This window comes from Mustela putorius, unplaced genomic scaffold (assembly GCF_011764305.1).
Source record: "Mustela putorius furo isolate JIRA1106 unplaced genomic scaffold, ASM1176430v1.1 tig00537350_pilon_pilon_pilon, whole genome shotgun sequence".
In the NCBI taxonomy this organism is placed as follows: domain Eukaryota; kingdom Metazoa; phylum Chordata; class Mammalia; order Carnivora; family Mustelidae; genus Mustela; species Mustela putorius.
The window spans coordinates 5,813,001-5,840,871 of record NW_025422471.1 but is presented as its reverse complement, the minus strand read 5'-3'; the positions used below and the strand labels follow the sequence as shown (position 1 = coordinate 5,840,871).

At 37.1% G+C, this 27,871-nt stretch overlaps 1 long non-coding RNA gene across 1 annotated transcript in view; it reads left to right on the top strand.

Moving 5' to 3' along the window:
* The window catches only part of LOC123390403, a 151,739-nt gene that overhangs the window by 50,988 nt on the left and 72,880 nt on the right, over positions 1 to 27,871 (top strand). Inside the window, exon 2 of the long non-coding RNA XR_006604979.1 lies at positions 24,341 to 24,401. This is a non-coding gene — a long non-coding RNA (uncharacterized LOC123390403). The remainder of the gene's footprint in view (positions 1 to 24,340; positions 24,402 to 27,871) is intronic.

Sequence of the window (27,871 nt, the reverse complement as noted above, 5' to 3'; positions counted from 1 at the left end):
GAGACTTCAAGGCTGCTTACCCATGACCATATAAATTTTCAGGAGTGAAATCTATTTTTTTAACCCTGAAGTCCATGGCTGAGGGAGTGATGTTGAACATCATGAGTTCTCCAATAGTCTCCAATACTCCAGCTACTATGGTCAAAATACGGTTTGACATTATAGGTGTGCCTACATTACTCTGTAGTATTCCTTATTTGGTTACTCTTGTCCCAAGCCATGTGCTACGTGTTGTGCTGAACATTGGAGATGGAGGGATTGGCTGGCACTGAGTCTTCTCTAGTGAGCTCAAGACCTAAGCAAAAACAGCAAAGTGTTTACCAGTCTAAGGCCAGACATTCTTACTCAGGCCAGCTTCAATAAGGAGCACACCAAGGGCATCCTTAAAGGGGTAGAATGTAATAAGGAAGCCTAAAGAATAATGAACACAGAACTGAACCCCCTTGAGTCTCCCATTCCTGACTACAGACTCACCCCTGACTGGTTTCCACATACTGGACTCAGTATTGGACTCTGTATGTGAGATACTAGTACACATTTATTATCCTGATTATCCAAAACAATGATTTGGATGTTAACATCTGGTTCCAGATTTTACAGATATAAAAACAGGATATTAGAATCTGCTGTTCATTAAAAGAGGAAGACTTCCTAAAATCCATGTAATGACCTACTTGTTCTAGTCCTTGAAAAACTGTTCACTAAAGCCCGTAAAGCATCTACAGACTAAAATCAGGAAAGTGCCATTTTGAAAGTCATTTCCTAGAATTGTGTGTAGGTAAACTAGAATTTACTGCTTGTAAAGCCATACTTTGGTCACCCATCTGATGCTACTGGTCAGATCAGATCATCAAATGCTATAAGCACCATCCTAACAAAATAGACATGATATGGAAACAAATACTGGTCGAGAGGCTCCCTCAGGTCAGCTCTGGGTCACTCATCCCATGAGCAGCATTTTATGATTTGGTTCAGTACTGCCCTGAGGTACACATTAATTTTAACTGAGCGAATTGCTAAAAATTTCCTCAGAAATGAGTCCAAGCAATTTCCCTTCTTTCTTCATTTATAATGTGTTGACATTAATTAGTACCTAATTCCTGGAGTGTGTTCAGGCTTCAGTGACAGACAGAAAGGAACGATTTCTGAGCAGATTAGGCACACAGCCTCCTGGCCCAGTGCCAGGGGATGCAGGTACAGCCTGACTGCTCTCAGGAGCAGGTCCTCATCAGCCTGGCCCACATTCCTCATTAGGATGCAAAGATCTTAAGAAGACTACGGGAAATGGTCCTACTTAATAGTAATGATCACTTTTCCTTAAGAAACTCAAGATATTCTGAGTTATTGGCTAAGATCTATGAAGAGTAAAAAAGTAGAGTCACTTAATGACCATGCATGGTGACTGAGCAAGCCAATGTTATCAGCAGGTCTGCTTCCAGCACCTTCTGGCTTTATGCTATTTTAAAGTAGTATATTTCTTCATGCATCCCAGATCCCACATCTGCACAAGCACCTTCTATGTTTCAGTGAAAATGGATGCTCTAAAGGATAGCTTTATAACATCAGTTGGGCTAGGTTTAGATTAAAGCATGGGGAGACTGGAAGAGTAATAGAGGGTATTTCCTGTATTTTATGTCTTCATCTAATAATGGAAGTCCTCTCTTTGGTCAGAGAGCTGTGATGTTCCGGTGCCATTACAGAACTTCACTGGGAAATGTTAGTAAAGGCTGTAGTTTTCCCTCTTTCTGGTACATTAAGATCTTCATTCACAAACCATTTTGATTATTAGAAAGATAGAAATAGAGAATGAACACATTAATAAAGACAAGCCAAATTGTGCTTTTGAAAAGCGAGTATGAATATTACACAGATCCTAATAAGTGATACAACAGTGAGCAGCCTGGAGGAGTTAAAAACAGCCAGCAAAATATAGAGAACTGGAGTGAAACAGAGAAAAGCAGATTGAGATTTATAACTGAGGCCCACTTATGAAAATTTAAAAAACAAGGACATAAAACAACACACATTTGACCATAGCACAAACAAATATGCATAACAAACACATTAGGTAATTTTCTGGAGGAAAGAAATAGGCATCGAAAAATGGAGACAAGAAAAGGAAATGGAAGGACTCCCTCTAGAAATAGTAATTCTTATGAGATAGGGAGGGGATGTGATTAGCTCGACTCTACACCTGAATTTTAGAAATATATATGTGTGTATATGTGTCCCACTAATGTCGTAAGCATTGGAATTTTTAGCTTTCAGTTTTAATCCCATGCTGTTCTTTATGAAGATATGAGGCCTGTGAACCAACACATCACACTCTCCTTGCCATGGATGTTGAGGACTACCAGTGTTCATGGTATATTTTAAATACACAAAGCCGTTACATTACGACACTACCGAGACATTTGTAGGAGAGAAGACTTTGCCTCTGCTGTACATGTTGCCTTCTCAGATGTGACCCAGGAAAAGCACAACTTTCATGCAGTAACAGAAAAAAGCAAGTGTCTGAGTACCTGTGATTTTCTTGTATTTCTTAGAGTTCTTTTAGTTTGTTACCATTTATTAGAGAAATATCAACAGGGATGCCTGCGTGGCTCAATCAGTTAAGGGTCTGTCTTCAGCTCAGGTCATGATCCCAGGGTCCTGGGATGGAGTCCCACACTGGGCTTCCCACTCCAGGTGGGAGCTATTTCTCCCTCTCCTGCACCCTCTGCTCGTGCTCTCTCCTTCTCTCTCTCTCTCTGTCAAACAAAACAAACAAACAAAAATCTTAAAAAAAAAAAAAAGTATTAGCAAAACTTGATCAATATTCAGGTAAAAGTAAAATTACCTATTATGATCCATTCATTTCCCAGCCAAGAAACAGAGATTCACTAGTCAGAATCTATATATTTCACACACTGTTATTTGTAGTAACTGAAAAAATATTCTTTCGTTATCTTACATTTAGCCCATGCTCCAAGGTGTGAGTACCCATATTCATCCAGAATCTTTAAGTATAGTCTAACATTATGAATAACTTCCCCAGAGAAGGAGGAAATAGTGACATTATTAAAGTAAGATGTCACAGCAATTGTAAAAATAGAATCCACCTGCAAATTAATGTTTAAAACAATTAATGGATATTTTAAGCACCAGCTTGTTGTCTTTTTTTCCTACCATGATTTACATGAAAGTTTTAATACTTTAGAAGCTTTCAGATTTTAAGTACCAAAACATAATGCATATGAATACACACCCATGGAATCCTCCAGCCTGAAACTTCTTTTCAGAGAAAAGTCTGAGTATTGAAAATGTAGCAGATCTGGTTTTTAAACAGTTGAGCTTTTCAAGGGGATGGGTAATCTATCATAATGGAACATTTAGCTTCACTTTAAAAGTATACATTTATGGTTTTCTTTTTATGACATCATTATGATCTTTAGTCCTAGAATTGCTATTCTGTGATCAGAGTGTGAAAATGACACAGAAATAAGTCACAAGAGAGTTCAGTTGCCAGTTAGTTAAGGTTGTAGTTATTGGCCATTAGATTATTAATACAATATAAAAAGGAGGTTATTATCTATCATTGTCAAAGAAATGTAGGCTGTATTTCACGTAATTAAAGTAACTTCTAATTACATGAGATTGGATTTGCTTTCTCCACAGTTCATTTCAAAGGAAATGAGTCAAAGAACTCATCCACTCTTTTTTTAAAAAATATCAGTAGACTGGTGCCCTTTTTCTGAACAAGATATATGACATACCTGGGATGCGATGTGGATCAACCTAGTAACATGCCCAAAGTGAAAGAAAGTCCTAGCATTACCTCCTCCTGAATCTGGAAGTTATTTGAGGGGAGATGAAAAGAATTCCAGGCCTTTCTCTTTCTCCTACTGTAACTTGGTATATGCAGATTCTTTTTATTTAAATCACTGATTCATTCCTTTAAATCTTTATTTATAAAAGAACCCTAATTATACAGTCAGTCAAAAAATATTTATTCAGCACTTACAACAGACCAACCATTGTTCTAATCTCTAGAGGTGTTTCTCCAAGTGTGGTGTCCACATCCCCTGCAGCTTAGTTACTAGAAGCCATGCAGATAAGGTGTTGACCATTTCCCACCCCACACCAACTCAGTCCTGTCTTGCAAGGTGGGACCCAGGAATCTAAATTGTTAGAAGTACTTCAAATTACCTTGAAAATTCCATAAGAAAATTTAGTCCCTGTCAACAGGCCTAATAAAAATTTGGAAATGCAGATAGGAAATAGCAGATCCAAACTTAGAGTCAAACAACCTGAGCAATAATTTGTGTCACTTCCGGGATAAACCATTTAACTGACAAAGCTCTACTCTGTCTCATCTTCTTCTGACATGGCAAACCCTGAAACCTCATAGTGAGTTGGTGGTATAAAATATTAGCATCTTGCCAGTGAGTAGAACCTGGTTGCCAATCCACACTGGCCATGTAACCATGAGAAAAAAAAAAATACTTTTGTTGTTTGAAACCAGTGAGATTTAGGGGACTATTTGTTACTGCAGCATAACCAATTTATCCTGACCCATTCACATGATTCACCTTCCATCATTTTTCTTATAGGGAGTGTTGTTATCACACATCTTTTCCTTCAAAGATCATGTTAAAATTTTTCCATGTACTGCTTCTCCCCCAGCTCATGCTCTCTCTTTTTCTGTCTCTAATAAATAAATAAAATATTTTTTTAAAAGTTTTCCATGTGAGAATCTACAGATAGAACTTGCCGAGCAGAGGTAACTGCAAGAGCAAAGATCCTAAGATCACAATGAACTTCCCTGTTTGTGGCATAGGAAAAAAAAAAAGGCTAATATAACAAAAGAATATGGGAGCATAGGGGGAAGTGGTAGAGGAGAGAGGTAAGAAATAGGATGAGAGAATTTGTTAGGGATCAAATTACAGAGACTTTGTGAGCCATGATAAACACTTCAGATTTTATTCTTTGTGTGAGGGATGCCTCTGGAAAGTGTTAAGCAAGAAACTATATAATATGAATTACATTTCCAAAAGATCACTCTGACTACCTGGGGGACAGTGCAGAGGAGACCAAACCATCAAACAGAGAGGAAAAAAAAAATGAATTTCTCACCAAAAAGCCTTGTGCTTAAATTCCATCTTTGGTCCATTTTATTTCTGTGCCCTGTGTGGTTTAGTCAAATGTAATCTAGGTTTTATTAGAGTATTATTTCTCCCAAATTGACATTTAAAAAATGCTTGTCTCTGTGGTCGAATTCCAACAATAATTCTTGCTTCATTTAGCAACATCTGTAAGGCCTTTTTATGTGACAGACAACTGTGGTGCAAAGATAATCGGAACAACATAGCAAGACTCTGTGGGGAATCTCTGCAGGGTCCCCAACCCTTACTTCATAAGACCATTTCATCTTCTTTCCAGTGAATCTTCTGTTTGTCTTCAACTACCATCAGTCTTCTTTGTTTACAGACTTGGCTGTAAATTCCTCAACTTTCTTGGTTCCTTGTCCCTCTACTCCCACCCCCCCATGTTTAACACCATTGACCTGACCTTGACTTCAAAGATGTATCCTATTGGAACTATCATAGAGACTTGGCCCTATAGGACTTGAGCCTTTTTTTTTTTTTTTTTTTTTTGGTCACTATCCATGAGATGGGGGGGGGGGGCACTGTCAGAGTATGAGAATCATAGGAAACAATCAGATCCCCATGTTGGACTGAAATCCTCACTGAGTTTTGCTATGCTGTGACATCAGAGGAGGAAGAATTAATGTGGGATGCTGTGGTTAGTGACCTAAGTGCAACATATCCTTCAGATTTCATAGAACCAACGTCGCCTCCCAGATAGCTTGGAATAGGGAGAGGTACTGCCATTTACAGTCTATGAAACCAGTTTGGAAAGCCATCCCCCTCACTCATTATTTGTAAATATATACCGGCAGTCCTCACTTTGCACAGTCCCAATATGCACATTTAGTTACCACGGTTTAGTTAAATTTCTAACAACCTGGTCCACATTTCTATTACCACAGCATATTAACTGTGAGTAATTGTATAAAGTAAAAATTTTGCTGCTTGTCTTTGCATCCTAAATCACTACATGAATAATAGAGGCCTATCCTCATCAGTGGCCAATCATGTCATCTCTTTCAAAGTTGGTCAGTGATGAATCACGGCCCATGAGACTCAACCAGGACCAGGCAGCAAAGCAGGTAGTTTTGCTTCTTAGTTTCCCAGTGGTAAATCCCCATGAAATTCTACAAAAATGGATAATAAGAAAGGGAATTGGTTAATGAAGATGAAAGTACAGCAAAGAAATGAAAAGTGATAATGCTGAAAATGAGATTGAAGTATAACCTTCATGGAGTTATAGGAGAAAAGGCTGACAGTGGTAATCTTGCTCCTACTACTGTGGGACACACTCTAGATGTGCAGGTACAGGGGTTTGGGAAGGCCAGCTTGTGGACATAAATGAGGAAAATGGTTGTGACAAAGAGAAGGCAGGAGTCCCGGAGGAAATGCCTGATTTGTGCAAAAGATGTCAAGTCAAAGGCATTCTCAGAGATACTACATGACATTGAAAAAGCCAAGGATTAAATGTCTGAAGCTGATCAAAATTTGCCAAGGCACAGAAGAGATGCATTGAGTACATCATAAGTTATTTACGTGAATATGGCAATTACTGTTCAAACAACTTTTGAGAAGTTTTTTACACAGAAATAAAAACACTGAATTCTCAATATTTGTACTATTTTACATTATGATGTACTAAATAGGCATTAGTTTTACTATTCATTTTCATTTCACTGTACCACACTTTTATCACTGATAGAGAATTTTCAACATTTGACAGAAATTTTTAAAGGTCATCGAACAATCTTATATTTTCTCATTCACTGTATTACTTTGCACGGTTTCAGTCTGAATGGCTGTTTTCACAGTCCTGTACTCCTATGCAAAGTGAGAATTGCCTGTACAGAGAAACTCAGCATGCATCCATATTATATACTCTCTCTATTCTGTGGAGCTTGTAGCTCCTGTTTTTTTATGCATTTTGTCTTGGAAACTTCTTTTTATTCCCTTATGTTGTTCTCTAATGCTGGTAAGTGATTTCAAATACAATAATTTTATGAGATAACCTTGATAGAATAGAAAGTTTCCTATGCGACTCACTCAATTCCTTCCAAAATTGTCTCTTTTAGCTAAAAACTTTTAATACTCATTGTTTAACAATAGCAGTAAAATTGAAAAGTAACTCTCAAAATGTAGGAGATTAAGGAAGTACCATATCATTTTTGTGGTGGATTATCTACATCTATTTAAAAGAATCATGAAGAATAACATTAAAATTATGTGAAAGAGTTTTAGGACTACCTTACATAGTGGGAAAAGTGGGTGACAAAATACTTTCCAGTGTGATTCCATTTTTTATAAAATACACGTATATGTGTGCATGTATATATGTGCACATATGCGTGTATGTATGCACATAAATAATCATAATGAAGAATGTAATCAAAATGTCAAGGGTAGTTATCCTTGAGTGGAAGGATTATGAAAAATTTTTTCCTATTCTCTGTGTTTTCTGATTTGTCCACAATGGGAACATAACATTTTGTAGTAGACTGTCAAAACACTTCTGCTCTTACATCTACATTTTCTTTCTTTTTTTTTTTAAGATTTTATTTATTATCTGTTTGAGAGAGAGAGAAAGAGTGAGAGAGAGCACACAAGCTGGTGGAGACAGAGGGAGAAGCAGGCCTGAGCTGAAGGCAGAGGCTTAACCAACTAAGCCACCCAGATGCCCCACTGCTACATTGTCTTTATAGCTTAGTAATAAAAACAAGCAGTGAAGCAGACATTAAATTGTGTTTTTTAACTCTCTCAACCTTTCTCACTTGCTGCCTTCCTATCACAGACTCAGAACATTCCCTAATGAGTCAGGCAGCCATGATGGTGCTGACTCTGTAAAAATATATATATTTAGAAAGATCAACTTTTCCAGGATTGAAGGTGAAGCATACCAGAGTTTAAAAACACTCCAGAAGTCTCAAGATTCAAAATCTCAAATTTCCTTGCCTCTAACTTTTAATGTGACCAGTGCCAGCATTGCCACACCCAGGCATCGCTGATGGATTGAAGAAACCATCTGTGCAGCGTCGATGGCATTGCCTGTGTCTGGTTAACTGAAAATAGTTGACAAAATCCACATGGTTAAATAAATCAGGAGAATGGCAACTAAGGCACAGATGTTTGCAATCTTCCTGCACGGTCCTATAAACATAATCTGCTAGGAAAACAGTGCCTGCTGGACTGCTTCTCACATTCACACACTCAAATAGTTTTTGTAAACTATTTATTGAGCATTTACTACGCACCCAGTCCAACGCTTACTGCTTACATTCATTTTCTCCTTTAATCCTCACAAGAACTCTGTAAACAGAATAATATTGGGCACCTGGGTAGCTCAGTTGGTTGGGCAACTGCCTTTGGCTCAGGTCATGATCCTGGAGTCCCTGTATCAAGTCCTACATAGGGCTCCCCACTCAGCGGGGAGTCTGCTTCTCCCACTGACCTCTCCTCTCTCATGCTCTCTCTCTCTCTCTCAAATAAATAAATAGATTCTTTGAGGAAAGGAAGAAAGAAAAAAAAACCCAGAATACTATTATTTTCATTGTATAGATTTATAGGAAATTACAGCTCGGAATGTTGGGTAACTCATCCAGGGTCAGACAACAAACACCTGATACTAGCCCCTGAGTGAACAAGAATACAGGGTTTTCTTTCAGTTCTTTATTTAGAACAATATTTGGTTTAAAAAAAAAAAAAAACAACTTTCCTCCTCAAACAACCAACAAAACATGACATGCAGACTAGCTGTAAAAGAAACAAGTGACTATGTGTAAAAAATGTATTCTAGAAACACCCCCCACATATAAGTATCTCATTAACTTCGTGTATAATTGCCAATTGCTCATAAGAAGGAAACAGATTTTATTTGAAGCATAAAAAATTAAGCACTGTTTTTAAAAGCAGTTTTGGATAAAATTTAACAAAAATGTAATGAAAAACACTAAGGGGAAATTAAAAATAACTTCTTAGTATTACTAAATAAAGAGAATTGTTTTGATGAGCCAAAAGTACTATTTCAATGAACAATCCTATGACAACAACAAAATTAACCCAAAAATGTTCCTTGTAGACATGTCAGTGTATCTCCCACCTCAGCAAATAGAAAAAATTCTATCATGTTGAAGATTCTCACAGAAAACATTGCTCCTACACTTCAGGAACTGCCATTCTTGCTCGATGAGTGGTTCTCACTGCAGAAACTCAAAGCCCGTTTCATTCCACCTTGGCCTTCCATCTCTGATCTTTCAAGTCTTCCTGAAATCAAATTGCCAAATCCCGTTTTCTCCTTGCAGAGCACCTCCTAATCCTCCTAATGTAATTTAGGCTGACAGGACTGAACTACAATGTTCAATAGCATATCTGCAGATGAAAAGAAGGGTGGCCCGAGGGGTACTCCGAGCAAGCTTCCAATTGGACAAACCAGACTAGAGAAGGCCTGTGCCTGTCCCCATCCCTGGGTGCGGGCACTCCAACTGCTACCCATTTGTAGCTATTACTTGTTCTTGGTCTCCAGAGCTGGGAACTCAGGCTTCTGACTACATGGAGACAGATTATTTTTATTAAGACTAATATCCTTATTTACAGAGTACTTATTATGTGCCAGTCACCTTGCCAAGTGATGTTATATGTCTTTATAGGACTTATCTAATTAAATTATATATCTTTCTGCTTTCTGCATTTGGGGAGATTAGCAGGTTTAGTCAGTGGCCAAAATAGGGAGTAAGAACAAAAACAGTACTTTGTTTTCATCTTTTCCTAATCTTTTACTAGTAAACTTTTATTGAACACCTATTATGTGTTAGGAATTGCACGGAGTGTAGCTCTCACCTTTATGGAATAAAAATTTCTTGGAAGCAGAAAAATGCAAAAAAATACTACAATGTAAATATGTTAATAAATATATATAATTCATATTCTACAAAATTCACCTTTTAAAAATGTACAACTCAGTGATTTTTAAAAAGTTTATTTATAATGTGCAGCCATCTAATTCTAGAACATTTTCATCGATCCCCCCAAAGAACCTTTTTACCTATTACCAGTCACTTCCCATCCTCCTGCCCTTGGAAGCCACTTATCTACTTTCTGCCTCTATGGATTTGCCTTTTATGGACATTTCAAATAAACAGAATTATATTTAAAAGAGAGAGAGAGAGAAAGAAATATATAGAAAGCAATCATATTTTAAAAGTGGAGGTTGCCTAAGTAAATTAGTTAAAAGGTTCTTCTGCCTTCTCTAACCTGCTTCATTAGTAAAGTTCTGTAAGGGGGTGGCCTACATAAGATTTTTTTTTATCACCTTAAGTCAGTCTCCTTGCTACAGAACCATCTAGAAAGATCTTAATCACAAATAGATACTAATGATTCTCACATTCAGAACAGTATTTAACACTTTGCTCCTAGATTCTTTCTTTCTCCAACGTTAGCTGCCACTGACACAAATAATTTATGTTTTCAAGATTATTTATGAATATGTATAAATGACCCCATACATAGGAAACAACAAGGAGAAAATTGTATATGAGTTATGAATCCACATAGAAACAAATAGAAAAATCCAGGAGATAAATACCTATATGCAAAGACAAATAATGGAAAATGTGATACAGCATTAGAATAATTAAAAACTTTGTTTTTCTCCTTATATCATTCTATATTGTGCACATCTATAAGTATAACTGTTTAGGAGTTTTACAATCAGAAAAAGTAAAAATTTTGTACAAATTAAAACCAAAAGAAGAATGAGTAAAAGTCTGCTTAGTATAATATATTATTGTTTTATTGAGTTTACCAATGAACCAGTTTATCATTTTAAGTAGTATGGTTATATTATTTTCAAATAATTTTTTTAATCCTGAAAGGAAACAAAAACAAACAGGTTTTGTTTAGGTAGAAGTTCCCAACTCTAAATGGATCCTATTCACTATCTTGTCACCAGACTTGAGTTCACACAAAATGACCTCTCACTACCTACCTATTAGATAGAAAAAGAGAAGAAAGGTGACTGGCTGCTCAGACTGATAGTTTCACACACTCCTCTTTTAGAGACAAGAATTTCCTTCAAGATTCAACTTCCTTCAGGAGAAATTCAGCATCCAGACACATAAGTGCACACACACACACACACACACACACACACACATCTAAGCCCCCCCTAAGAATTTATGCATTTTAAAAAATTGCTTGAAAATATAAAAAGCGTAGAGCTGGTGATGAAAACAGGAAGTAACTAGAAATGGGCATGTAAAATCTGTTTGGAGTGCTGGAAATGATTTGGAACTTGACTGTTGTGATGGTTGCTTGCATAATTTTGTAAACCTAGTGATAATCATTGTACTGTACTCTTAAAATAAGTGAAATTTATACCTCCATGAAACTTACAAAATAAAAAACATAATTTCATTGGATATAGGAAAAAATTACTATAGCAGAATAAGATGTTTGAGGAATCCTAAAAGAAATTAAGGAATCAAGTTTGTAGTGAACGCCATATTAGGGAGGCCCCACTATATGTTAGCCCAGCTATATATTAGGGAGGCCCCGCTATATGTAGTGAAAGCCACATTAGAGAGTCCCAGCAAAATGAAAATCTAGCACCATTATTTAAAAATCATTAAGAATTTCAAGATGGCAATATTAAACCAAGTACAGGGCCCTTCTGAGTGCCAGGTAACATGCCCTGAGACCAGCCATGAGGACTGGAGAAAGCATAGGCTGAAACATGGAAAGGGGAATTCTATGAAATTTGAAGGGTACTCCAAATGAAGAGTAAATGGATCGAAAGAGTGGCTAGGGCTTGGTGGTGATTACCAGGAGAAATGGGGAAGACACATGTAGCAACATGGTGGGTCAGCACCTTCTTCCACTTGTGCTTATGCTGAACAATAGCTGAGAATTAAGAGTAGCATATACTGCTGAACTAAAGCATTCCTAATGTAGGAAATTGGGGTTGCAGAGGCATTTACCAAGAGCAGGAGGAACTCATAAACTGAAAAGACACACCGCCTTCACTTCCTACCCCAGAGGCACAAACTAACCCTCTTTTAGGATAACAGAAAAGGAAGATGCCCTAAGGAGAACCTTCATTCACAAATGGGAAATCAGGAAGTTTAAATGCCCGTGTGAAATGAACAAGCAATAATCATAACGTTTGCAAAACCCAAATACAGTGAAAGGAAGAAACTGCAAACAGAAAAATGAATCCACGAAAATATAGCAACCATTTAAAAATTAGCATAATTAACATTTGCAAATAAATGTAAGGGATGACCTTATCTAAAAATATAAACAAAAGAATGTTTATGGAATAAAAACATTCAGAGATCTTAATTTTTTTTTAAGATTATTTATTTATTTATTTGACAGACAGATCACAAGTAGGCAGAGAGGCAGGCAGAGAGAGAGAGAGGAGGAAGCAGGCTCCCTGCTGAGCAGAGAGCCCGATGTGGGGCTCGATCCCAGGACCCTGGGACCAAGACCTGAGCCAAGGGCAGAGGCTTAACCCACTGAGCCACCCAGGTGCCCCAGAGATCTTAATTTTTTAAAACACAGACAATGGCTTATCTGTTCAGTCCATTAAAAAAATGTTTAGATAGGTGATTCTAGTTTAAAAGTATTTTAGCTCATCAATCTTACCTTTTATGGCTAGTGATTTTTGCAACTGTGTTTAAGAAATCTTTCATTATCCTAAAGTGAAAAAGATACTTTTGTATCTAGCAAATGCCATCTTTCTTAGTCTTCTACATGTATAATTACAGTCCACCAGGAATTGCTTTGTGTGCTTTGCAGGGTGAGAGGAGGGGAGCTTGTCAAGTTGCCACCCCCTCCCCACTACCCACAGATATTGAACATACCCAGCACCATTCATTGAAAGAACTGTTCTTTTCTCACTGCTCTGCAGTGCTGACTATGTCACATAGTATCCATATGTGAGTCTCTCTCTGGGTTTTCTATTTATTTACCCTGGGATTTCATTTATACTTTGTACAATGTCAATGTGGTAATTGTTCTAACTTCATATTAAGGCTTGATGTTCAGGAGTTTGTATCTCTCAACTTTGTGTTCCTTGAAGATTGTCTCAACTATTTGGGGCCCTCTGATTCACCATGTAAATTCTAGAAACAGCTTTTTTATTTCCACTGGACCAAAAAAAGAATGCTGAGATTTTGAGTGGAAATGAAATGAGTCTATATATTCATTTAGGGAAATTGATACCTTTAGAATATTGACTCTTTTCATCAGTGAACATCCCCCCATTAATTTAAGTCTATGATTATCTCCATAATGCTTTCTAGTTTTCTTTCTTGAGGATTTGTCTGAGTACTTGATACTTTCTGATGCTATTTATAAAAGACATTTAAATGATTTTTAATTTTTAAAATATTATAGTCCTTATTGGTTAGAAATAAAACTATTTTTATTATATTAACCGTATCTATAGACTCAGGATTTTCTACATGAAGAAACATATCATTCAATAATAATGACAATTTTATTTATTATTTTCCAATCATAATTCCTTTTTAAAAACTTATTGCTCTGGCTAGAAATATAGTATAAGGTTGAATAGAAGTGGTGACTGCAAGAATTCTTATCTCATTTCTAATCTCGAAAGTTTTATAGGGTATAGCTAAGTTGACTTCAGTAAACTATACAATATAGTAAACTATACAATATAGACTTTCCAAAGTCATTTTATGATTCTGTATTTCCAACGGCAGGGCAATAGTTCTAGTGGGAATACTAAGAATCTATGTGAATCTAGACTTCTTGTATTTTATTTTATTTTATTTTATTTTATTTTATTTTATTTTATTTTATTTTATTATTTTATTTTATTTATTTGATAGAGAGAGACAGGAGATAGGGAACACAAGCAGAGGGAGTGGGAGAGGGAGAAGCAGGCCTCCCGCTGAGCAGGGAGCCCAATGCAGGGCTCTATCCCAGGACCCAGGGATCACGACCTGAGCCAAAGCAGACACTCAATTACTGAGCCAGCCAGGCACCCCTGAATCTAGACTTCTAATAGTCTGTTTTAATATTTCTCCATTTTCCCTTCCATTTCAAAATTCAACTATTGGAAGAAAAAAATAAAGCCATTACAGAGATTTTCTTCTGAGCCTGAAGTAAAAATGAAGAGGTTTGAGGACAGGGGTGGGGTTGGACAGAAAGCAAGGCCCAGAGGGTATATTTGGTTTACTCCATATTCTCCAATATTGTTACATTCTTCATATCACTAGTATATTCTATGGTGTTGTTTTTTTAATTACTAGGGAATAAATGAATAAAAAAATAGGATAAAATAAAAATAGTATTCCAAATGAATGAACATAAAAACATTAAAATTACTTAAGTGTACATGAGCAAAAACATATTTTTATTTTTACTTCACAGAGTCTTGGCTAATGACACAGAAAGTGCGAGTATGTACTCCACAAATCTGGATATAATTGCATCTTTCCACCGCCCTCATAGTCTGAGGCTTTCCTTCACACCCAAGAGAGGCTTCTGGCAAAATAAAATATGAAGAAGACACATCTTCACAACTTACATTTCATTTGAAGTTTTTTATTTTAGCTTTTCTACAGATTATTTGGATATTTAAATATGGGTTTTATAACATTAAATAATTATCTGGATCTGAATGTTTCTTTTTAAAAAAACTGACTTTCTTCCCAATACAATTTCATAGTGAATTTCCATGGATGGAAAGCACACTCATATTTCTTTTCCTACATAATGAGACTCTGGAAACCAGAAAGTATATAATCTTCAAAATTGCACTTAAACACTTATATTCAGATCTCCTTCCTATTTTAACCTGCTTGAAGCTCTCTTCCACAGCACAAAGATTTTATTGGCAACTATTGGAGAGTTTATCAGCTGGCATGCTGTTAATTCCGTCGTGTGAATATTGCTTTCATTGGTGCAACAAAAAGAAAATTACATGATATCCCCCTTTTAAGTACAATTCCTATTACAAGTTTTGTGTACTACTCTCTTTCATGGCAAAAAATTTTCCTTTAAAGGATGCCAAATTCTTATGAGAATTTAAATGCGACAGTGATGAAAGTAATGTTTGAGGGGGTTTGTGGCCTCCTCATTTTAGCAGACTGTCTAGAAGACTAGCCTTTTGATACAGGAGGACTCCTGAGCATGTCCTTTTAGTGGGATCCTTTCCCTAAGCCATCCCTTTTTATAAGAGATGTGGTATTGACTTGTTGTTCTATTTATAAATCTCTCCATAATGTATAAAAACAGAGCATGTCATTTCAGGCACATATTGAAGAGAGGATGCAACTGTGCTACAGAAGACCAGGTTTTATTCTTGCTTAGTTTCTACTCAAAACGTAGATGATTCTTTTTTTAAATTATTTTTATTAACCTATGATGTATTATTTGCCCCAGGGGTACAGGTCTGTGAATCATCAGGCTTACAATTTCACAGCACTCACCATAGCACATACCCTCTCCAATGTCCATAACCCAACCACCCTATGCCGACCCCCACCACCCTCCAGCAACCCTCAGTTTGTTTTATGAGATTAAGAAATTGTCTTCCTCCTGATCCCATCTTGTTTCAATTTTTTTCCTTCCCTACTCCCCACAACCGCCACCTGCCTCTCAAATTCCTCATACCAGAGATATTATATAACTGTCTTTCTCTGATTGACTTACTTCACTCAGCATAATACCCTCTAGTTCCACATCACTGCAAATGGCAAGATTTCATTTCTTTTGATAGCTGCATAGAATCCGATTGCATATATATACTACATCTTATCTTTCCGTTCATCTGTTGATGGGCACCTAGGCTCTTTCCACAGTTTAGCTATTGTGGACATTGCTACTAAAAACATTCTGGTACATGTGCCCCTTCGGATCACTACATTTGTTTAGAGTAAATACCCAGTAGTGTGACTGCTGGGTCACAGGGTAGCTCTTATTTTCAACTTTTTGAGGAACCTCCATGCTGTTTTCCAGAGTGACTATACCAACTTGCATTCCCACTAACAGTCTAGGAGGGTTCCCCTTTCTCTGCATCCTTGCCAACATCTGTCATTTCCTGACTCGTTAATTTTAGCCATTCTGACTAGCATGAGGTGGTATCTCATTGTGGTTCTGATTTGTATTTCCCTGATGCCGAGTGATGGTGAACACTTTTTCATGTGTCTGTTGGCCATTTGGATGTCGTCTTTGCAGAAATGTCTGGTCATGTCTTCTGCCCATTTCTTGATTGGATTCTTTGTTCTTGGGTTGTTGAGTTTGAGAAGTCCTTTCTAGATTTTGGATACTAGCCCTTTATCTGATATGTCATTTGTGAATCTCTTCTCCCATTGTCAGTTGACTTTTGGTTTTGCTGACTGATTCCTTTGCTGTGTAAAAGCTCTTGATCTTGATGAAGCCCCAATAGTTCATTTTTGCCCTTGCCTCCCTTTTTTTTTGGCAATGTTTCTAGGAAGAAGTTGCTTTGGCTGAGGTTGAAGAGGTTGTTGCCTGTGTTTTCCTCAAAGATTTTGATGGATTCCTATTTCACATGGTGATCTTTCATCCATTTGGAGTCTATTCTTGTGTGTGGTGTAAGAAAATGATTGGCTTTGATTATTCTGCATGTGGCTGTCCAATTTTCCCAACACCATTTATTGAAGAGACTATCTTTTTTCCATTGGACATTCTTTCCTGCTTTGTCGAAAATTAGCTGTCTATAGAGTTGAGGGTCCATTTCTGGGCTCTTTGTTCTGTTCCATTGATCTGTGTGTCTGTTCTTGATAATAGTATCATAGTTTTTGTATGATTACAGCCTTGTAATAGAGCTTGAAGTCTAGAATTGTGATGCCGCCAAGTTTGGTTTTCTTTTTCAATGTTCCTCTGGCTATTCGGGTGTCTTTTCTGGTTCCATATAAATTTTAGGATTATTTGGTTCCATTTCATTGAAAAACATTGATGGTATTTTGACAGGGATTGCATTAAATGTGTAGATTGCTTTAGGTAGCATAGACATGTTCACAATATTTTTCTTCCAATCCATGAGCATGGAACGTTTTTCCATTTCTTTGTGTCTTCCTCAGTTTCTCTCCTGAGTACTTTATAGTTTTCTGAGTACAAATTCTTTGCCTCTTTGGTTAGGTTTATTCCTAGGTATCTTTCTGTCTTGTTGTTGGTGTATAGAAATGCATCTTATTTCTGTGCATTGATTTTCTATCCTGACACTTTACTAAATTCCTGTATGAGTTCTAACTGTTTTGGAGTACAGTCTTTTGGATTTTCCACATAAAGTATCATACCATCTGCAAAGAGTGAGAGTTTGACTTCTTCTTTGCTGATTTAGATGCCCTTTATTTCTTTTTGTTGTCTGATTGCTGAGACTAGGACCTCTAGTTCTATGTTGATGAATAGCAGTGGTGATAATGGATATTCCTGCCATGTCCCTGATCTTAGGGGAAAAGCTCTCAGTTTTCCCTCATTGAGATGATGTTCACTGGGTTTTTCATAGATGGCTTTGATGGTATTGAGGTATGTTCCCTGTATGCCTACACTGTGAAAAGGTTTTATCAAGAAAGGATACTATACTTTGTCAAATGCTTTTTCAGTATCTGTTGAGAGTATCACTTGATTCTTGTTCTTTCTTTTATTAATGCATTGTATCACATTAATTGATTTGTGGTTATTGAACCAAGCTCGCAGCCCAGGAATAAATCCCACTTGGTTGTGGTGGATAATCTTTGAATGTACTGTTGGATCCTATTGGCTAGTATTTTGGTGAGAATTTTTGCATCCATGTTCATCAATGATATTGTTCTCTAATTCTCCTTTTTGATAGGGTCTTTGTCTGGTTTTGGGATCAAGGTAATGCTGGCCTCATAAAATGGGTTTGGAAGTTCTCCTTCCATTTCTATTTTTTGGAACAGTTTCAGGAGAATAGGTATTAATTCTTCTTTAAATGTTTGGTAGAATTCCACTGGGAAACTTTCTGGCCCTGGGCTCTTGTTGGGAGATTTTTGATGACTGCTTCAATCTCCTTACTGGTTATGGGTCTGTTCAGGTTTTCTATTTATTCTTGGTTAAGTTCTGGTAGTTTGTATATATCTAGGAATGCATCCATTTCTTCCAGATTGTGAAATTTGCTGGTGTATAGTTGCTCATAATATGTTCTTATAATTGTTTGTATTTCTTTGGTGTTGGTTGTGATCACTCCTCTTTTTTTCATGATTTTATTAATTCAGGTCCTTTCTCTTTTCTTTTTGATAAGTCTGGCAAGAGGTTTATCAATCTTATTAATTCTTTCAAAGAACTAGCTCCTAGTTTCATTGATTTGTTCTACTGTTTCTTTGTTTCTGTTTCATTGATTTTTGCAATGATCTTTATGATTTCTCTTCTCCTGCTGGGTTTAGGCTTTCTTTGCTGTTTTTTCTCCAGCTGCTTTAGGTATAGGATTAGATTGTGTACTTGAGACCTTTCTTGTTTCTTGAGAAAGGCTTGTGTTGCTATATACTTTCCTCTTACGACCACCTTTGCTGTGTCCCAAATATTTTGAACAGTTGTACTTCTATTTTCATGTTTCCATGAATTTTTTAAATTCTTCTTTAATTTATTGGTTGACCCATTCATTTTTTTAGTAGGATGATCTTTAGCCTCCATGTATTTGAGTTCTTTCCAACTTTCCTCTTGTGGTCTGAAAATATGTAAGGAATGATTCCAATCCTTTGGTACTATTTGAGACCTGATTTGTGACCAGGATGTGATCTATTCTGGAGAATGTTCCATGTGCACTAGAGAAACATGTGTATTCTGTTGCTTTGGAATGGGATGTTCTGAATATATCTGTGATGTCTATCTGGTCCAGTGTGCCATTTAAAGCCTTTATTTCCTTGTTGATCTTTTGCTTAGATATCTGTCCATTTCAGTGAGGGGGTTGTTAAAGTCCCCTACTATTATTGCATTATTGTCAATGTTTCTCTTTGATTTTGTTATTTATTGCTTTACATAATTGGCTGCTCCCATGTTAGGGACATAGATATTTAAAATTGTTAGATCTTGTTGGCCAGACCCTTTAAGTATGATATAGTTTCCCTCTTCATCTCTTATTATAGTCTTTTGGCTTTAAATCTGATGTAAGATTGCCACTCCAGCTTCTTGTGATGTCCATTAGCATGGTATAAATTGTTTTCCACCCCCTCACTTCAAATATTTGAAGTGTGTCTTTGGGTCTAAAATGAGCTTTTTCCAGACAGCGTATTGGTAGGTCTTTTTTTTTTTTTTAAGATTTTATTTATTTATTTGACAGACAGAGATCACAAGTAGGCAGAGAGGCAGGCAGAGAGAGAGGAGGAAGCAGGCTCCCTGCTGAGCAGAGAGTCCGATGTGGGGCTCGATCCCAGGACCCTGGGATCATGACCTGAGCCGAAGGCAGAGGCTTTAACCCACTGAGCCACCCAGGCACCCCTGTCCTTCTATTTTTAATGACAATCTAGCTGGATGTAGTATTCTTGGCTGCATATTTTTCTCATTTAGTGCTCTGAATATATGGTGCCAGTCCTTTCTGGCCTGCCAGGTCTCTGTGGATAAGTCTACTGTCAATCTAATATTTCTACCATTGTATGTTACAGACCTCTGGTCCCTAGCTGCTTTCAGGATTTTCTCTTTGTCACTAAGACTTGTAAGTTTTACTATTAGATGATGGGCTGTGGACCCATTTTTACTGATTTTTGAAGGGGATTGTCAGTGCCTCCTGGATTTTGATGCTTATTCCCTTTGCCATGTTAATGAAATTCTCTGCTATAATTTGCTCCAATATACCTTCTGTCCCCCTCTCTCTTTCTTCTTCTTCTGGGATCCCAGTTATTCTAATATTCTTTTGTTTTATGGTATCACTTATCGCTCAAATTCTCCCCTCATGGTCCAGTAGTTGTTTGTCTTTCTTTTGCTTAGCTCTTTATTTTCTGTCATTTGGTCTTCTATATCACTAATTCTCTCTTCTACCTCATTTATCCTAGCAGTAAGAGCCTCCACTTTTGATTTCACCTCATTAATAGCTTTTTTTTTTTAATTTCAACTTGGTTGGATTTTAGTTCTTTTATTTCTCCAGAAGGGGATTTTACTTCTCCAAAAAGTGATTCTCTAGTATCTTCCATGCTTTTTCAAGCCCAGCTAGCACCATAATAATCATCATTCCGAATTCTAGTTCTGACATATTACCAATGTCTGTACTGGTTAGGTCCCTAGCTGTTGGTATTGCCTCTTGTTTGTTTGTTTTTGTTGGTTTTTTTTTTAGGTAGTGAGTTTTTCCACCTTGTCATTTTATCCAGATAAGAACGTATGAGTGAGAGAGTAAAATACTAAAAGGTGGCAAAGATCCCAGAAAAATAACCACTGAGCAAATCAGAAGAGACCCAAAACTGGGGGTAGAAGAGAGGGGGAAAAAATTTAAAAATTAAAAACTAAAACAAAACAAACAAACAAAATATATATTAGACTGGTGAATAAAACAGAGTCATCCACTTGACTTTGGGTGTATTCTGGGCTCTTAGAAGAAACAACCTCCCATAATTTTAAAGAAAGAAAATTTATATATATACACAAAAATAAGGGTAAACACAATAAAGGGATGGGATTTGACTGTAAATATGCCAATTAATGATTCTAAAAAAGGAATTGATAAGATATGTTTGTTGGGGGGAAAAAAGGAGATAATGTGATCAGGCTGGAGCTAGATTTAGGTTATATATTGATTAGAAGAAATTATATCCCAAAATTTTAAAGGAAACAAACCTATATGTATATAAAAAAAATAAGGTTAAATAAAATGAAGGGATAAAATAGGACTATAACCATGAAAATTTTTAAAGATTTTTTTAAAAAGTTATTGATAAGATAAAATAGTTAAAAAATATTAAAGGAGGAAAGAGGAAAAGTTAAAAATAGAATAAGAAAAAATAAATTTAAAAAAATTTAACTTTGCAAGACTAAGGGATTATGGGGAAAAAAGCTATGAATTCTACGTGTTGCTTTCCTCTAGCTCTGGAGTTCCACAGTTCTCGTTGATTGGTGAGCTTGGTCTTGGCTAGATGTTCTTGCTGATCTTCTGGGGGAGGGGCCTGTTGCAGTGATTCTCAAATGTCTTTGCCCCAGGCGGAATTGCACCACCCTTGCCAAGGGCCAGGCTCAGTAATCTGCTTGGGTTTGCTCTTGGGAGCTTTTGTTCCCTGAGCACTTTCCATAGAGCTTTGGAGGATGGGAATGAAAATGGCGGCCTCCCAATCTCCGGCCTGGAGGAGCCGAGAGCTTAGGGCCCCACTCCTCAGTGCACCCTCAGAGAAAAGCTATCAATCCCTTCTGTCTCCCTGGTCTCTGGCCATGCTCTGTGCTCACCCAGCCTGTGACTGAGCATTTCTATCTCTGGCACACAGCTCCATCTGGAGTCTCCAAACCCAGCAGATTCCTGTCATGTGCTCCTGTGCCACTCCTCCCAGAGGATAGAGGAGGGTCTCTCTGGATCTGCCGGTTGTGGGGTCCCTGCTCAAAGAGCAGTGGTCTGACTGTGCCTTGGATCACAGTTTAAGGTAATCCTGAGGTGAAAGCCCCCACCTCGATTCTGTCTCTGTAGCTGACTTCCCCACTCTGACTCCTGGTAGCTCTGCCACACTCAGACACTCCCCAGTCTCTCTGTGACCCTGAGGGTCCTGATACCACACTGTCCTCTACTTATCCCCTGGAGTGACATCCCTCAGTGGAGCAGACTTCTAAACGTTCTGACTTTATACTCCACTGCTCCACTGCTTGCCGGGAAACAGCCCTTTCCCCCGCAATTTATCTTCCTGTTGCTTCGGATTCACTTCTCCACATGTCCTACCTTCCCCAAAGTGGTCGATTCACTGTTCTTAGAATGGCTGCTCTTCTTCTCTTCAAACTCCTATTGAGTTTGTAGGTGTTCAGAATGGTTTCATAACTATCTATCTGAACTTATGGGACCTAATGCTATTTCAGTTTCCTACTCCTCCGCCATCTTGCTTCCTCTCTCCAAGCTAGATGATTCTTGAGGACTGTTGTTTCACCTGGAAATGAGGTATTTGTATTTGATGATGCCTAAAAGCCATTCCAGTTCTAATAATCTATATAAATTAGGAAGGAAACTATTCTATTAATTTCTTAATGATGCAGCTTTAAGTTGTAGTAGAGGGAGAAATAAGGGGGCTTTAAAAATTTTGTTTTTATTTAGAATGGTATCAAGCATTTAGGTGAGAACACTGATATGTAGCAGTGATATATTTTTTGATACCTTTGTTGAAAGAAACAGTTTGGAAGGATGCCACAAGTTTGCTTTTTCCCCCCTCACTACTGGACTTCCTATACAGCCCTCAATTTCCAGAAATAAGAGGAATAACAAAGTCTTGAGCAATTGGTTTCAAACTGGGCTTGTAAAACCCTAGAGTTCTACATAGCCCTTCAGAGATTTTATAACATTTAATATGAATTTCCCTTTTAAAAAAATATACATAACATGTGTATCTTTATTTTAAAGTATCATGTTTACTTATTCAGCAAATGCTCAGAGTCCATCTTATGTGTTGAAACAGTCCTCAGGGGGTGCCTGGGTGGCTCAGTGGGTTAAGCCGCTGCCTTCAGCTCAGGTCATGATCTCAGGGTCCTGGGATCAAGCCCCGCATTGGGCTCTCTGCTCAGCAGGGAGCCTGCTTCCCTCTCTCTCTCTCTCTGCCTGCCTCTCTGCCTACTTGTGATTTCTCTCTGTCAAATAAATAAATAATATCTTAAAAAAAAAAAAAAGAAAAAGAAACTGTTAAAAAAAAAGAAAAGAAACAGTCCTCAGGTCTCAGAATTCAGGAATAAACAGAAACAGATTAAAAATCCCTACTCTCCACTGAATTTATATGCCAGTAGTAGTAGCAGAAAAGAAAGGAAGGGAGGGAAGAAGAAGAAAAAGGAAGGGAGGAAGGGAAGAAGGATAGAAGGAAAGAAGGGAAATATATAACATGAAAATTTTATAAGGGTAACAGGAAAATTAAACAGAGGCTACAAAATCAATGAGGAAATTAGAGTATGTCTGTCTGAAAAGATGTGGTTTAATAAAGATGTGAAGGAAGTGTGGAGAGAGCCAGGGGAACAGCAGATGCAAAGGCCCTAAGGCAGAACAGAGTATGCTTGGTTGGCTGAATCAAGAGGGCAATGCAAAAAGAACCCAGGGAAAGAATACAGGCCTATGGGCCATCACACTTCTCTGGCTTTAACACTTTGGAAAACTTTAACCCCTTCATCAGTGCTATGTGGTCTAGTACTTTCATGTGAAGCTTACCTATATTCTCTTCATATACATTTGAATATGGTACTGAACAAGAATATTTATTTCTATACTAATCTTGTGCAAAATCAGGCCTGTAGAAGTCCATTCAAATAAAAACTATATATTTTGGGGACACCTGGGTGGCACAGTTGGTTAAGTGTCTGCCTTCAGCTCAGGTTCTGTTCTTAGGGTTCTGGAATCGAGCCCCATGTCAGACTCCCCACTCAGCAAGGAGTCTGCTTCTCCCTTTGTCTCTGCCTCTCCCTCTCGCTTGTGCTGTCTCTCTTTCTCTCACTTACTCTCTCTCTCTCAAATTAATAAATAAAATCTTAAAAAAGAAAAAAAACTATACACTTTTATGGCAACAAGTGTGGTTTAAGTTAAATTATATGCCAGGCAAGATTTAGGTATAACTGCTTACTTTTCCCACAACAAGCAAATTCAGAACATATTATAAACATTAAATTGTAATTAGCTCTAACCATCATTTTAGGTTTAGATTACTTCTAATATAACATATTTATTGATAAGAATGCAAACTATTTTTTAAATAATATTATTACATGCAATTCAAGATAAAAATTTTTATTTAAATCCCTTTCAAGCTTCCAGAGTGGTTAATTAATAGCACCTTGAGATGTCACAATAAACTGCTATCTCTTACAAAATTAGTATTTTTTTTTCTTACTGGATAACCAAACAAAATTCAACTATAAGTTGAGTGTTGAAACAGACATGACCCCCAAATACTATCCAAAGACCCCAGTATCAAGTTATTATGTTCATTAAAACAGTCTCATGGACCTCACAAATTAGATTAATAAAAAATAAATGCTATAAATTTGAAGTTATAGAATAAATTCATATTAATGAAATTGCCCCTTTATCTGGTTAATCTATGTAATTTTTACAGACTTGGTGCCTAGTGAGAAATGCATGAAAGGTGATTCTGGAGAAGTCATAAGTGCAAGCAGGTAAGGGAGTAAATTCTCTTTTTTTCAGTCTTCATTTATTCATCCCCCCTGTAAGTAGAAAAATGAGTTTTTCATTAAAAGATATACATATTTCCATTCTTATTATTATTTGGGGGCTCATTCTAGAAGAAGCCACTGATGCTAAAATCATTTGGTGAAAGTTTGGTGGAAAATAGAATATTGACACTATCTATATGATGACAAAGTATTACCTCATAGGTTAGTTAATTTATAAAAGAAAAATGGTATCTTTGTGAAAGTGAGAGCTTTCATAAACTGCTTCAACCAAGTGATTAAGTTCTATATTATGTGCCTCCAGGGATGATGAAATGTCAAGCAGACGTGGTATTGTCAAGTATATGTAGTATTGTCGAAATTTCTAGAATCTAATCATGGGGGAAGAATCAGTAAAATCTGAACTGTAAGCTATTCAAAAACCACTGGACTATACTCTTCAACATGTTTCTGTGACAAAAGACAAAAAGTGGCTCCAGGGGCACCTGGGTGGCTCAGTTAGTTGAGCATTGGACTCTTGATTTAGACTCAGGTCATGACCTCAAAGTCCTGGGATCAGACCTGGCATCAGACTCTGTGGTGCTTGAGGAGTCTGCTTGAGATTCTCTCTCTCTCCCTCTCCTTCTGCCCTTTCTCCCCCGTTTTTCCTCTAAATAAATAAATGAATAAAATCTTTTTTTTTTAAGTGGTTCCAAATGAAGGAAGGCTGAAAATATATCACAACTAAATGTAATACATGAACCTTGATTGGATTTTTTTTTTTAAAAACCTATAAAGAACATTGAAAGGATAATTGATTTTTTTTAGCCTGTACTCCATATTAGATGTTATTGTATATTACACCACTTTTTAAATTCTTGGGAGTGAAAATGGCATTGTGATAATGTGGGGAAATGGCTTTATCCTTAGGTGATAAATACTAAGATATTTAGAGGAAGAGTAACATGATGTTATACTTTACTTTCAAATAGCTCAAAGGAAAAAAAGGAAATTGGAAAAGGTGTGTATTTAGATAGATAGATGATGATGATATATAGATAAATAGATAATAAGTAAAGAGCACACATAAAATTAACTGTTCATGAATTTAAATGAAGGGTATGTGAGTCTTTATTGGGCTATTCTTTCAACACTTCTGAAGGGTTAGAATTTTTCAAAACAAAGATTGGGGAAGACAAAAGAGAGAGACTGGTGTCACTGGAAAATATAGTCTGAATAACTCTGACTTCAGAGTCACTTTTCAAATGAGGGGGATGTTTGCCCGCACTGGTCACCAAATGAGGCAGATTAACAATGTTAGTCAAGATAGCCTAAATCAGGTTGTAGACTAATTAGTTAGCCTTATCCAACCTCAGTCCCATTAATTTTATTGCCTTAATTCACATTAAAAAAAAAAAATTTCCTGGGCAAAAATGTAAACCTCCATACCCAAACTCAAGAAGGAGCTTTAGAGCACATGGAATTTAGCACCAAAGGAATTATGAACTGATATTTGCTCAGATTTGTTATGTTTATTTACTCACCCTAAGAAAAATATTTGCCTTTTGTAACAAGATTCTTTGAATTCACGGGAGAGCATAGCTGATCCTGCACATTTGGTGGTGGGGAGTGTAGGGGAGAAGCAAACATACATTTTGGAATCCTACTTCACAGCCTCCAGGAAATAGAGGCTCTTTGCTTTCTACCCTCAAGACGCTACTCTCAAGGTTGAAGGAAAAGGTGCCCACTGTTATACAAGCCCCAGCTGCCCAGAGGTCATCATAAAGGGAACATTCATGCTGACAATGGGACTCTGGCTTTCCATTCGAATCTGCCCTGTGGTGTCAGATCTATGCTAAGGGCCCCCCCGCTCCCGGGCAGCGTTCTAGGAAGCCTGTTAGAATCCAAGGGGTCATGAACTAGAGCCATACCAGAAACCAAATGGGATAGGCAGTCACCCCAACTGTCATTTGTAAGGCTGGGAGAAACAATGAAACTATTGAACAATAGAAAAGGGCTTTTCTTCCTCTCACCAGGGAAACAAATCTTAAAATATGAAGATCAAGAACTGCTAGAGATAAGAGACACCAAAGAACAGAAACCTCTTAACAGCAGGTGGTAACAGTGGGGTCCATCTTTTGAAAAATGTGTCAGATCCTTTTAGGACTATGTAAAACACTTTTGGTTCCTATGGTGACACTGATAATACTTTGTCAATCATTGTGATATCGAGATCTACATTAAGCAGTTTAAAAAGCACCTTGAAGTGCTTGGAGGTTCAATTAGTTTCCCCTCTAAATTGCTTGGTGTCGATTGTAGTTGAGATAATTGGAGGAGATACACTGGGTATGTGAGAAATACTGACCAATGTGTCTTACCTCTTAGAAAGCTCAGAAAGGGACGAAGCCATAACTGTGAGTCCTTTTGCAAACAGCCCTGGGTGCTAATTGAAGTACACGTCTCCAGAGTGAAAGAGACTGAGTAATTCATTAGTCTTCATGCTGTGCCCAGACACTCTCTTAAGGAATGCCATTCATTGCAGCATTGCCCATTCTCAAAGAGAGCAGTTTATTTGTCTGTCTTCCCTTAATTAATTTGTTTCTCAGGAAAGGGCATTCTCTAATAAAACTCTGTGGAAACATTCCACGACTCCAAGGCAGGACTCCTGCCGTTGACCCATATCAAAAACTGTTTTTTGTGGTATTAGATTAACCATCAACCACAAATCTTCTACAAGTCTGGAAAAGTTGTGTTTTCTGGGTTTTTTTTTTTTTCCTCTTTTACTGGCTTTTGCACATAATTCTAGTAACAGTAAATAGGATTTTGTCAAGTTGTGAATTAAGAAACTGAATTTCCAGGTAGGCAGATCCCCAGGTTTGTTAGCTGCATTCCTTTGAAAGTCTAGATTGGTTACTATATAGTTTTTGTACCACATTCTGAACTTCTGCAGACTTACCTTTTCCATTGGAGCTAGACTGGCTGGAGGGACTCTTCCTCCCAGTTCTGCCCATGCAGGTGTTTTCCACACGTCTCAATGCTCACAAACTTACTGTGTGACTTCCGTGCCACTTTGGAGAAGTTACGTTTAATGAGTTTGTGAATATCCTTCTATCAAAACAGGTAATTATTTTTCAGAATAAGGAATACATAATTAAGTATTTAACACACTATAGGACCTATACTGAAAAAAATCATTTTAGTATGCTATTTAAAAATTTCTGGAAAATAGAGGATTTCTACCACCAATTTCAAAAGAAAAAGAAAAACTAGGCTTCATTTGCACTATTAAATAAGAATGGCACCAAATCTTTTATGAGTATAGCATTTGTGATTTTTGTTTATAAAAGATAATAAACATGTTTGTTCATTTTCAGGACTGAAACTGACCCAATGTTTTGTCTATTTTCATGTCATAATAATAGTAATAATAGCTAATATTAACTAGCACTTAAGGCCTGATGTGACTCTATTACACA